The sequence below is a fragment of the Labeo rohita genome, unplaced genomic scaffold, assembly GCF_022985175.1.
Source record: "Labeo rohita strain BAU-BD-2019 unplaced genomic scaffold, IGBB_LRoh.1.0 scaffold_2033, whole genome shotgun sequence".
NCBI classification, from domain to species: domain Eukaryota; kingdom Metazoa; phylum Chordata; class Actinopteri; order Cypriniformes; family Cyprinidae; genus Labeo; species Labeo rohita.
Genome location: NW_026128257.1, coordinates 1 through 11,311, shown reverse-complemented (window position 1 = coordinate 11,311; position 11,311 = coordinate 1). Strand labels below are relative to the sequence as shown.

General features: G+C 51.1%; 5 non-coding genes and 2 pseudogenes across 5 annotated transcripts; all 7 read left to right on the top strand.

Annotated features, from left to right (window-relative positions):
* The first annotated feature begins 565 nt into the window (after positions 1 to 565).
* Positions 566 to 732, top strand: LOC127159255 (uncharacterized; annotated as a pseudogene).
* Positions 733 to 1,168: 436 nt separating this feature from the next.
* Positions 1,169 to 1,331, top strand: LOC127159257 (U1 spliceosomal RNA). The gene has a single exon (XR_007826397.1). It is a non-coding gene; the product is annotated as a U1 spliceosomal RNA (small nuclear RNA).
* An 848-nt stretch (positions 1,332 to 2,179) lies between these two features.
* Positions 2,180 to 2,370, top strand: LOC127159259 (U2 spliceosomal RNA). Its single transcript, XR_007826399.1, has one exon. It is a non-coding gene; the product is annotated as a U2 spliceosomal RNA (small nuclear RNA).
* A 552-nt stretch (positions 2,371 to 2,922) lies between these two features.
* LOC127159256 (U1 spliceosomal RNA) lies at positions 2,923 to 3,086 on the top strand. Its single transcript, XR_007826396.1, has one exon. It is a non-coding gene; the product is annotated as a U1 spliceosomal RNA (small nuclear RNA).
* A 6,346-nt stretch (positions 3,087 to 9,432) lies between these two features.
* LOC127159254 (uncharacterized) lies at positions 9,433 to 9,606 on the top strand (annotated as a pseudogene).
* Positions 9,607 to 10,042: 436 nt separating this feature from the next.
* LOC127159253 (U1 spliceosomal RNA) lies at positions 10,043 to 10,206 on the top strand. Its single transcript, XR_007826395.1, has one exon. It is a non-coding gene; the product is annotated as a U1 spliceosomal RNA (small nuclear RNA).
* Positions 10,207 to 11,046: 840 nt separating this feature from the next.
* On the top strand, positions 11,047 to 11,237 carry LOC127159258 (U2 spliceosomal RNA). The gene has a single exon (XR_007826398.1). It is a non-coding gene; the product is annotated as a U2 spliceosomal RNA (small nuclear RNA).
* The last annotated feature ends 74 nt before the right edge of the window (positions 11,238 to 11,311 follow it).

The window sequence follows — 11,311 nt, the reverse complement described above, 5'->3', positions numbered from 1 at the left end:
CCCAAAAAAATTTTTTTTTCCCCCCCCCGGGTTTTTCCCGGGGAAAAAACCCCCCCCCCTTTTTTTTGGGGGGGCCCCCCCTTCCTAAAGTCCCCCCTTTTTTTTTAAAAAAATTTTTTTTAAAAAATTATTTTTCCCCCCCTTTAAATTGGGGGGGGAAAGCCTTTGGACCCCCCCCTTTCCAAAAGGGGGTTTGGGGGCCCAAAAAAAAAGGGGGGGGCCCCCGGGCCCCCCGGTTTTCCCTTTTTTTTTAAAAATTTTTTGGGGGCCAACCCCCAAAAAAAAAATTTTTAAAATTTTAACCCCCTTTTTTTTTTGGGGGGGGGGAAATTTTTTTTTGGGGGAAAAACCCCCCCCCCCTTTTTTTTTTTTTAAAACAGTTTTTTTTTTTTTAAAAATTTTTTCCCCCAAACCCTTGCCCCCCAAAAAAAAACCCCTTTCCCTTTTTTTAAAAGGGGGGTAAAAAATTTTTAAGGGCCTTTCCCCCAAAAAGGGCCCCCCCTTTTAAAAAATTTTTTTTTTTTTTTTTTTTAAAAGGTTTTTCCCCCCAAAAAAAAACCGGGCCCCCCCTTTTTCCCCCTTTTTCTTATCAGTTTAATATCTGATACGTCCCCTACCCGGGGACTACATATTAAATTGATTTTTGGATCACGGAGCTGGAGCCGGGGCTTGCTCCGTCCACTCCACGCATCGGCCTGGTATTGCAGTGTCTCCAGGAACGGTGCGCTTCCTCCTTTTTCTGTCGTGACTAATAGCAAAGCAAGGGGTTCTCGACGAGCTGGCGCTTCCGACCAGGTCTGTTCGATTGCGGGGAGTCGGCTGTAACAGGGTGGGAGTCGCCTTACGTGTCCAGGGCCGGGTAGCGCTGGTCCAGAAGCTGGTGCTGCAGTGTCTCCAGGAGCGGTGCGCTTGTCGTGGCTAACAGCCGAGCAACATGATGGGGGTGCTGCTGTGGTCGGTTCCCGCCTCTCGAGACCTCTCCTCTGACACGCCCATCTCCAATCAGGTGTGTTTGATTACCGGGAGTCGCCTTAATTGTCCAGGGCTGGTCACGCACAGCGCAGGCCAGCGACGCGAGGTGCCCGTCCTCCCTTTGCTTGGGGTGGGTCACCGTTGATCAGGAGGGTAGATGGGGAAGTGGTCCCTCTGACAGGCGGCCTGGGCCTTCATACTTACCTGGCAGGGGAGACACCATGATCAAGAAGGTGGTTCACCCAGGGCGAGGCTCGTCCATTGCACTCCGGCCGTGCTGACCCCTGCGAATTCCCCAAATGTGGGAATCTCGACTGCATAATTTATGGTAGTGGGGACTGCGTTCGCGCTCTCCCCTCTTTGGTGTGTCTCTTTGGTTGAAAAGAAGCCGATGGGTTGGGTTTCGGTGGCCGTTGTTGTTTCCTTTTTGGGGTGACCTGTGGGTCAAGGAGTCGCTCAGAGCGGGGGCTTCTGTCTCTTGAAAAGTTGCCCCCTGGTGGCCGGTTCAGTTCAAATTTCCCACGGGCTGAGCGTTGCGTAGCTGTTTGCGTGTTTGTTTGGCTGTCCTTTTTGTACCCTTTCCCCCCATTTTCTTTTCATCTTACAGCGCCACCAAGTGGCCAGCCGCAGCGCCCCTTTGCACCTGACCACAGACCGGGCCCGTACGTAGGTGTAGCGATTTGGCTGAAATGATCTCATTCCTCCGGAGAGTTAGAGCCATTTTCGCAAACTCGGCCACGCGACCTGCGAACGTTTTGGGGTGCCCTCGCCGAGGTGAATGGAAATTTCCGCTTTTCTTGGATCGCCTCGGACAGTCGGACTCCAGAGAACCTTTCCGCGCCGCTCTGGGCCGGACCGGGCCCAATGCCTAGCGCTAGCTTGCAAAAGTAGGTTTTCAACAAAATCCAAAATAGCCGAAAATTTCGCCAGAACGCCCGGCCCGTCCGAGACCTGCCTCTCGTTCGTCTCGAGCCAAGCATTCCGATGACACGAGGCACTTGGCTCTGCGACAAACCGTTCGGGAGTTACGAGCGACGCCGTACGTTCCATCGCTGCAGAGCCGCCGCCAGGCCGATCGGGGCGGGGCTCGGTCACGTTGGAGGCGGGGGTGGGTGCCACCGTCCCCGGCGTGTGGGGTCTCTGCGGCCGCCCGCGGCCGAGACCGGCGTCGCTGTTTCCGGCTTCCTCCCCGCTGCCTCTCGGCGCCATCGCTTCTCGGCCTTTTGGCTAAGATCAAGTGTAGTATCTGTTCTTATCAGTTTAATATCTGATACGTCCCCTACCCGGGGACTACATATTAAATTGATTTTTGGATCACGGAGCTGGAGCCGGGGCTTGCTCCGTCCACTCCACGCATCGGCCTGGTATTGCAGTGTCTCCAGGAACGGTGCGCCTGGTTTTGCAGTGTCTCCAGGCAAGGGGTGCGCTGGCGCTTCCGACCAGGTCTTTCTGTCGCACACGAGCTGTAAGGTCTGTTCGATTGCGGGGAGTCGGCTGTAGCAAAGCAAGGGGTTCTCGGGTAGCGCTGGTCCAAGCTGGTGCTGCAGTGTCTCCAGGAGCGGTGCGCCGACCAGGTCTGTTCGATTGCGGGAGATCGGGGTAACAGGGTGGGAGTTCCCGCCTCTCGTGTCCAGGGCCGGGTAGCGCTGGTCCAGAAGCTGGTGCTGCAGTGTCTCCAGGAGCGGTGCGCTTGTCGTGGCTAACAGCCGAGCAACATGATGGGGGTGCTGCTGTGGTCGGTTCCCGCCTCTCGAGACCTCTCCTCTGACACGCCCATCTCCAATCAGGTGTGTTTGATTACCGGGCCTCGCCTTAATTGTCCAGGGCTGGTCACGCACAGCGCAGGCCAGCGAGGGCGAGGTGCCCGTCCTCCCTTTGCTTGGGGTGGGTCACCGTTGATCAGGAGGGTAGATGGGGAAGTGGTCCCTCTGACAGGCGGCCTGGGCCTTCATACTTACCTGGCAGGGGAGACACCATGATCAAGAAGGTGGTTCACCCAGGGCGAGGCTCGTCCATTGCACTCCGGCCGTGCTGACCCCTGCGAATTCCCCAAATGTGGGAATCTCGACTGCATAATTTATGGTAGTGGGGGACTGCGTTCGCGCTCTCCCCTGTGTCTCTTTGGTTGAAAAGAAGCCGATGGGTTGGGTTTCGGTGGCCGTTGTTGTTTCCTTTTTGGGTGACCTGTGGGTCAAGGAGTCGCTCAGAGCGGGGGCTTCTGTCTCTTGAAAAGTTGCCCCCTGGTGGCCGGTTCAGTTCAAATTTCCCACGGGCTGAGCGTTGCGTAGCTGTTTGCGTGTTTGTTTGGCTGTCCTTTTTGTACCCTTTCCCCCCATTTTCTTTTCATCTTACAGCGCCACCAAGTGGCCAGCCGCAGCGCCCCTTTGCACCTGACCACAGACCGGGCCCGTACGTAGGTGTAGCGATTTGGCTGAAATGATCTCATTCCTCCGGAGAGTTAGAGCCATTTTCGCAAACTCGGCCACGCGACCTGCGAACGTTTTGGGGTGCCCTCGCCGAGGTGAATGGAAATTTCCGCTTTTCTTGGATCGCCTCGGACAGTCGGACTCCAGAGAACCTTTCCGCGCCGCTCTGGGCCGGACCGGGCCCAATGCCTAGCGCTAGCTTGCAAAAGTAGGTTTTCAACAAAATCCAAAATAGCCGAAAATTTCGCCAGAACGCCCGGCCCGTCCGAGACCTGCCTCTCGTTCGTCTCGAGCCAAGCATTCCGATGACACGAGGCACTTGGCTCTGCGACAAACCGTTCGGGAGTTACGAGCGACGCCGTACGTTCCATCGCTGCAGAGCCGCCGCCAGGCCGATCGGGGCGGGGCTCGGTCACGTTGGAGGCGGGGGTGGGTGCCACCGTCCCCCGGCGTGTGGGGTCTCTGCGGCCGCCCGCGGCCGAGACCGGCGTCGCTGTTTCCGGCTTCCTCCCCGCTGCCTCTCGGCGCCATCGCTTCTCGGCCTTTTGGCTAAGATCAAGTGTCTGGTCACACGGTTGAGTCGCGATCGCCTCTTGGAGGTTTCTTGGCTCGAGATTCGTGGTGTCTCGGGCCCCACAACCCTCAGGAGGTACATCTGCTGCTCTTGCTGTTTTTACAGACAGGCTGTTTTAAGGTAAGGTTTTTTAACTTATTTATTGTTGTATTTATTGTGTTTTAAGGTTTTTTTTTTTTTTTTTTTGGTTTTAGGCTGTGGGTGCCTCCACCATGTCGGCTGCTCGTGCCGGCGTGCGGAGGCACCACAGCGTTCGTTTTTTATTTAGAGAGGTTGAGGGGAAGCTCCTGGGAATGTCCCGCATGGACTTTTCCAGGAAGCTGATCCAAAAGACCTTAGCTTTTAAACCTGAAGACTTGAACTGTTTGATGACTCTGCCCCAGAACAAAGGATTTGATGTGAGTTTTAAAACTGCTTCTCTGCTAAATGACTTTTGGCAAAGGTTTGATACTGTTAAGGCCCAGTTCTCCATGTTCGCTGTGGAGAAACTTTCTGATAACACACTGAAAACTGTGATTGTCAGGATGTTCAATGAAACGGTGACTGGAGATGATATTTGCGTTTGGTTGGGCAGATTTTGCACTGTTCGAGGCCAGCCTGTTAAAGTGCTAGATGAAGACGGCATCTGGACATGCTCCTGGCGAATTCCCATTAAACAATGGGAAGACGCTGGGGGCTACCAGGGCCTGAAACATCTACCTTCTATGATTGTGCTGGGAGAAAACAGAGGCTACATACACTATCAGGGAATGCCTAAATTATGCAGAAAGTGCGGAAGGGTTGGGCATCTAGCTGAAGCATGCCAAGAGTTAGTGTGTGGGAAGTGCAGAGAAATTGGTCACAGTTTTGATGATTGTACCAATGGCAGACGGTGTAATCTTTGTGGAGAAACAAATCATCTCTACAGAGACTGCCCTAAAAGTTTTGCCAACAAATTGAAAGCAAACAAGATGGCCGCCCCACAGGTGGAGAAAATGGAGGATCAAACAGACAAGGAGGCGGGGCCTGAGGTTTTGGCGGGAGATTTAAATCTCCAGCCAACCTCAGGGACTGGACAGGAAGGAAGAAGTGGGGCGGCAAATGGGGCGGAGTCAGACATGGTGGGAGAGGAAGTCTCATCCTCCCCAGAAAGAAAAGATCAAGTTATAGAGGGTGAGGAGGAGACAGATTCCTCTCTCCAAACAGTCTCAAGTGGGAGTGAAACTGACTGTTCACTTCCAAATGCTCAGGTGCAGAAAAGACCTGCGGGATCTCCATTGTTCGAAATGGAGAAAAAACTGAGGGTAGCGCATCATCCAGATAGTTCCTCCTCAGAAGATCTGGAGCGTATGTGGCCCGCAGAATCCCCTAATGAAGTGTCTTTTTTGCACATAAAGCTAAGAACATCGACACCGAAAGAGCCACAAGAGACTCCCTCTGCGGCTTTTGAGGAATCGAGCACTTGCCCTCCTGATCCAGGATCTCCTGGGTTAAGAGAGGAGCAAGTGACACAAGTCAATATATGATTTTAAATTGTTTTTAATGTTTGCCTTTGTAATTTTGCTTCACTTTTAACTCTCCAGACAAAAGATAAGTTCATACCTTTTAATTCTGCTCATGGCACTCACCTTCTCCACCATCAACGTGAGAAGTGTGAAGTCCATCTTACGAGCACAGAGCATTTTATCTTTTTTAAAGTCTTTTAAGTCAGATGTGCTTTTAATACAAGAATGTGGTTTACCCTTTTTAAAAAACTACAGGAGGTGGGAGGAGTTGTGGACCCAAGGCCCTTCCATTTGGAGTGGGTCAAATTTTAACAAGAATGACGGTGTTGCCATTTTAATCAATAACTCTCATATCTTGGTGAAGGGTAGCACAGTGGTGAGAGATGGGCGGGCAATTTTAGCAAAACTGACTTTTTTAGGTAAAGATTTTAATGTTCTTAACGTATACGGTTTTACGGGAAAAGACGAGAGGTATGAACTTTTAGAAGACCTGCAGCCCCATATGCTAGGCAGAGTCCCCCTAGTAGTGGCAGGGGATTTTAATTGTGTTTTATCTCAGAAAGACAGGAAAAGGACAACAGAGGATTTTAGGGTGGATAAAACATCGGTTTTATTACAGGGTTTAATCAAAGATTTTAAATTAGTTGACTGTTTTAGAACACTGCATCAAAGAGAGGAGGGCTACACCTGGTTCAGTGGTGATGGTACCAGAGCCTCTCGAATAGATTATGTTTTTACACGTGACTTCCCGCCAACCGATGCTAGATTAACCCCCCTCTTTTTCTCAGATCACTCCATGCTGTCCTGCACCCTATCACTTCCTGTTGGTGTGACTGTAGGTGGAGGTTTGTGGAAGCTAAACTGCTCCCTGTTAGAGGATGAGGAGATAGGTAAGGAATACAGGGAGCAGTTTAGCCAATGGCAAACTCTCCAAGACTTTTATGAGACACGAGCACAATGGTGGGAAATGGTAAAAGGACGGACAAAAGCCTTTTTTAGCAAGATAGGGAGGGAAAAAAAGAAAAAGGAGGAAAATCGCATGATGGGGCTGCAGAAGAGATTACAGAGGTATTTTAACCTTTTAAACAACGGTTTTGATTTTAGCGAAGAAATAAATGAGGTCAAAAGAGAAATGTCAGTCTCTTCTAAAATTAAAAGTAAAGGAATTATTTTAAGAAGCAAAGAAAAAGAGGTAGAAGAAGGCGAAAAATGTACTAGATACTTTTTTAAAAGGGTCATAAAACGGGGAGGGGCAATTTCAACTTTAAAAGCAGAAGGGAGGGAGCTAAACACCACAAAAGGGATCCTAAATAAAATAGAAACATTTTATGAGGACCTGTACAGTTTTAAAGAAATAAATAATGATATTTTACAAGAAGTGTTGTCTTTTATAGGAAAAAAGTTGGAGGGGCAACACACGCTTTTATCCCAAGATTTTACCCTTTTAGAAATACAGGAAGCTCTTAGAGGTTTTAAGCGGGGGAAATCCCCAGGACTGGACGGATTACCCTTAGAGTTTTATGTGACGTTTTGGGATATTTTAGGGCACGACTTACTTACTGTTTTTAAAGAGCTTGAAACATTTGACAGACTCCCCGACAGTTTTAGAATAGGGATAGTGACGTTACTGGAAAAAAAAGGAGACAAGACTGACTTAAAAAACTGGCGACCTATTACTCTTTTAAATTTTGATTGTAAACTTTTTAGTAAGATTTTAGCTAAACGAATGTCAACTGTTTTAGAGGACGTGATCCACCCGGATCAAGCCTGCGCTGTGTCTGGAAGAAAGATAACAGACAGCCTAGTGCTGATTAGAGACGCCATCTGTTATGCGAGAGACAGAAATATTCGGCTAGTAGTCCTAAATTTAGATTTTGAAAAAGCATTCGACAGAGTCTCGCACCAGTACCTTTTCCAGGTACTGCAAAAAATGGGCTTCCCAGAGAGGTTTATAGCCTGGGTGGGATTGCTGTATAAGGGTCTAGTCAGCAAAATTTTAGTAAATGGGCATCTCTCTAAAGCTGTGAATATCTACAGCGGCGTCCGTCAGGGATGTCCTTTATCTCCTCTTTTGTATGTGGCCTGTATTGAGCCACTGGCACAGATCTTGAGAAGGGATAAATGGATCAAAGGACTAGACGTTCCTGGGACGGGTGGACTAACGGCGACCTGTGCTTTATACATGGATGACGTAACTCTTTTAGCCACGGACGTTTTATCTGTACGAAGAGCATTGGACTTGACTGACTGGTACGGTCGGGCCTCGGGCGCGAAGCTCAATAGAAATAAGTCCGAGGCCCAGCTCTTCGGGCCGTGGGACAGAGTAGACATAGGTAGACTGGATATAGATTTTAAAGAGACAAATTTTAAGATTTTAGGTGTGAAATTTGATAAAGAGGGAGGTGGACGGGAGAACTGGACTGACTTGTTAGGGAAAGTTAGGAAAAGACTGGGGTTTTGGGGACTACGACAGCTGACCATTGAAGGTAAAGTTTTAATTTTTAAAGCTGTTATCTTACCTTTGCTTTTATTGGTGTGTTCTGTTTTTAGCCCCACAAGGAAATTTCTGCTGGATCTGGACAGGGCGGTGTTTTATTTTCTGTGGGGGTCCAAGTGGGAGCGCCTGAAGAGGGATATAGTGAAGAAGAAGCCAGAAAATGGTGGAAAAGGACTCCCAGACCCCCACCTGTTTTTAGGCAGCCGCTTCACCGCCCTGCACATAAAGTATGCTTTGACCCCATCCGAAGACAACAAGACGGCTGCCATGACGCGATTTTGGATGGGGTCTTACTTAAGGACTCTGAAGATTTTACCTGTTGACCTGAAAAGCCCAGTGTCTTTTAATTTGCCCAAAGAGTATAGTTTTATCAAAACGTTTTTAAAGAAATACCTTTTAGAACAGCAGGATGTCACCATTTTAACTAATCACAAGCATCTTGTCTCTTTCGTGCAGGACCGGGAACCGGTGAGTCCAGTTCCAGGCCTCACATTACGTGAGGCCACACAAGTGTGGAGGAACGCTGCTCACCCCGCTCTCCAGAACAGGCACAAGGACCTATCGTGGATGGTGGCTCATGAGATCCTCCCGGTCAGGGCGGTTATGCACTCCAGAGGCATGGCCAAAAACCCGATTTGCCCACGGCCCGGATGCAACTTCCCGGAGACCGTTCGACATCTGCTCTGGGAGTGCGGCGCTGCGCGGGACCTGTGGGCCAAGACCGGCCCCCTGTATTTCCCGTGCCTACCAGCGGGTGGGGCCCAGATAGGGTACCAGCTCGCCATCCTTGGGGTGGGTCGGGGCTTGAAGGATTTGACAGCACAGGAATTTACCTCGCTCTGGCTCACCCTCAACGTTATTAAGGATGCCATCTGGGCCACCAGGAACCTGCTGGTGGGGAAGCGCGTTACGGTACCCCTCCATGCATGCGAGCTAAAGGTAACATCAATGCTGCAGGGGTACCGGACGACGATATTCGGACGAGGGGGCCGGGGGTTGCACGGAAAGGTCCCGGCCGCCACCGACCCTGGCCGCCCGTAGATGCACCCTCACCACTCTGGCTACGGGAACAGCGGGCCAGCGGGCCGGAGGAGAGGGGATCTCCGCTGAGCTCATAAAACACCATTTCACATCCCTGTTCTGGAGAGCGGGGTGAAGACCGACTTGTCAAGGGCTCACCCCCGGTCTTGCACAACAGATGACTTTTAAGACAATTAACTGATGGTTTTATTGTGTTTTAATGACGATGTTTGTTTATTATTTTAAAATTTGTATTTTACCCTTGTAATGCACACGCCTTTTAAAGACATTTAAACATGGACTTTTAAAACAAGACAACACAATGGTTTTAAAAGTTTCTTTTTTATCAAAGAATGTATTTTTTTTTTTTTAACCTTGTGTATCATGACCTTTTGCTTGTTTTAAAAGTGTACTAAAATGAAAAATGTGTGTGTATAAATGGAAAATGGTGACAATAAAACTGCTCAAAACAAAAAAAAAAATGTTCTTATCAGTTTAATATCTGATACGTCCCCTACCCGGGGACTACATATTAAATTGATTTTTGGATCACGGAGCTGGAGCCGGGGCTTGCTCCGTCCACTCCACGCATCGGCCTGGTATTGCAGTGTCTCCAGGAACGGTGCGCTTCCTCCTTTTTCTGTCGTGACTAATAGCAAAGCAAGGGGTTCTCGACGAGCTGGCGCTTCCGACCAGGTCTGTTCGATTGCGGGGAGTCGGCTGTAACAGGGTGGGAGTCGCCTTACGTGTCCAGGGCCGGGTAGCGCTGGTCCAGAAGCTGGTGCTGCAGTGTCTCCAGGAGCGGTGCGCTTGTCGTGGCTAACAGCCGAGCAACATGATGGGGGTGCTGCTGTGGTCGGTTCCCGCCTCTCGAGACCTCTCCTCTGACACGCCCATCTCCAATCAGGTGTGTTTGATTACCGGGAGTCGCCTTAATTGTCCAGGGCTGGTCACGCACAGCGCAGGCCAGCGACGCGAGGTGCCCGTCCTCCCTTTGCTTGGGGTGGGTCACCGTTGATCAGGAGGGTAGATGGGGAAGTGGTCCCTCTGACAGGCGGCCTGGGCCTTCATACTTACCTGGCAGGGGAGACACCATGATCAAGAAGGTGGTTCACCCAGGGCGAGGCTCGTCCATTGCACTCCGGCCGTGCTGACCCCTGCGAATTCCCCAAATGTGGGAATCTCGACTGCATAATTTATGGTAGTGGGGGACTGCGTTCGCGCTCTCCCCTGTGTCTCTTTGGTTGAAAAGAAGCCGATGGGTTGGGTTTCGGTGGCCGTTGTTGTTTCCTTTTTGGGTGACCTGTGGGTCAAGGAGTCGCTCAGAGCGGGGGCTTCTGTCTCTTGAAAAGTTGCCCCCTGGTGGCCGGTTCAGTTCAAATTTCCCACGGGCTGAGCGTTGCGTAGCTGTTTGCGTGTTTGTTTGGCTGTCCTTTTTGTACCCTTTCCCCCCATTTTCTTTTCATCTTACAGCGCCACCAAGTGGCCAGCCGCAGCGCCCCTTTGCACCTGACCACAGACCGGGCCCGTACGTAGGTGTAGCGATTTGGCTGAAATGATCTCATTCCTCCGGAGAGTTAGAGCCATTTTCGCAAACTCGGCCACGCGACCTGCGAACGTTTTGGGGTGCCCTCGCCGAGGTGAATGGAAATTTCCGCTTTTCTTGGATCGCCTCGGACAGTCGGACTCCAGAGAACCTTTCCGCGCCGCTCTGGGCCGGACCGGGCCCAATGCCTAGCGCTAGCTTGCAAAAGTAGGTTTTCAACAAAATCCAAAATAGCCGAAAATTTCGCCAGAACGCCCGGCCCGTCCGAGACCTGCCTCTCGTTCGTCTCGAGCCAAGCATTCCGATGACACGAGGCACTTGGCTCTGCGACAAACCGTTCGGGAGTTACGAGCGACGCCGTACGTTCCATCGCTGCAGAGCCGCCGCCAGGCCGATCGGGCGGGGCTCGGTCACGTTGGAGGCGGGGGTGGGTGCCACCGTCCCCCGGCGTGTGGGGTCTCTGCGGCCGCCCGCGGCCGAGACCGGCGTCGCTGTTTCCGGCTTCCTCCCCGCTGCCTCTCGGCGCCATCGCTTCTCGGCCTTTTGGCTAAGATCAAGTGTAGTATCTGTTCTTATCAGTTTAATATCTGATACGTCCCCTACCCGGGGACTACATATTAAATTGATTTTTGGATCACGGAGCTGGAGCCGGGGCTTGCTCCGTCCACTCCACGCATCGGCCTGGTATTGCAGTGTCTCCAGGAACGGTGCGCTTCCTCCTTTTTCTGTCGTGACTAATAGCAAAGCAAGGGGTTCTCGACGAGCTGGCGCTTCCGACCAGGTCTGTTCGAT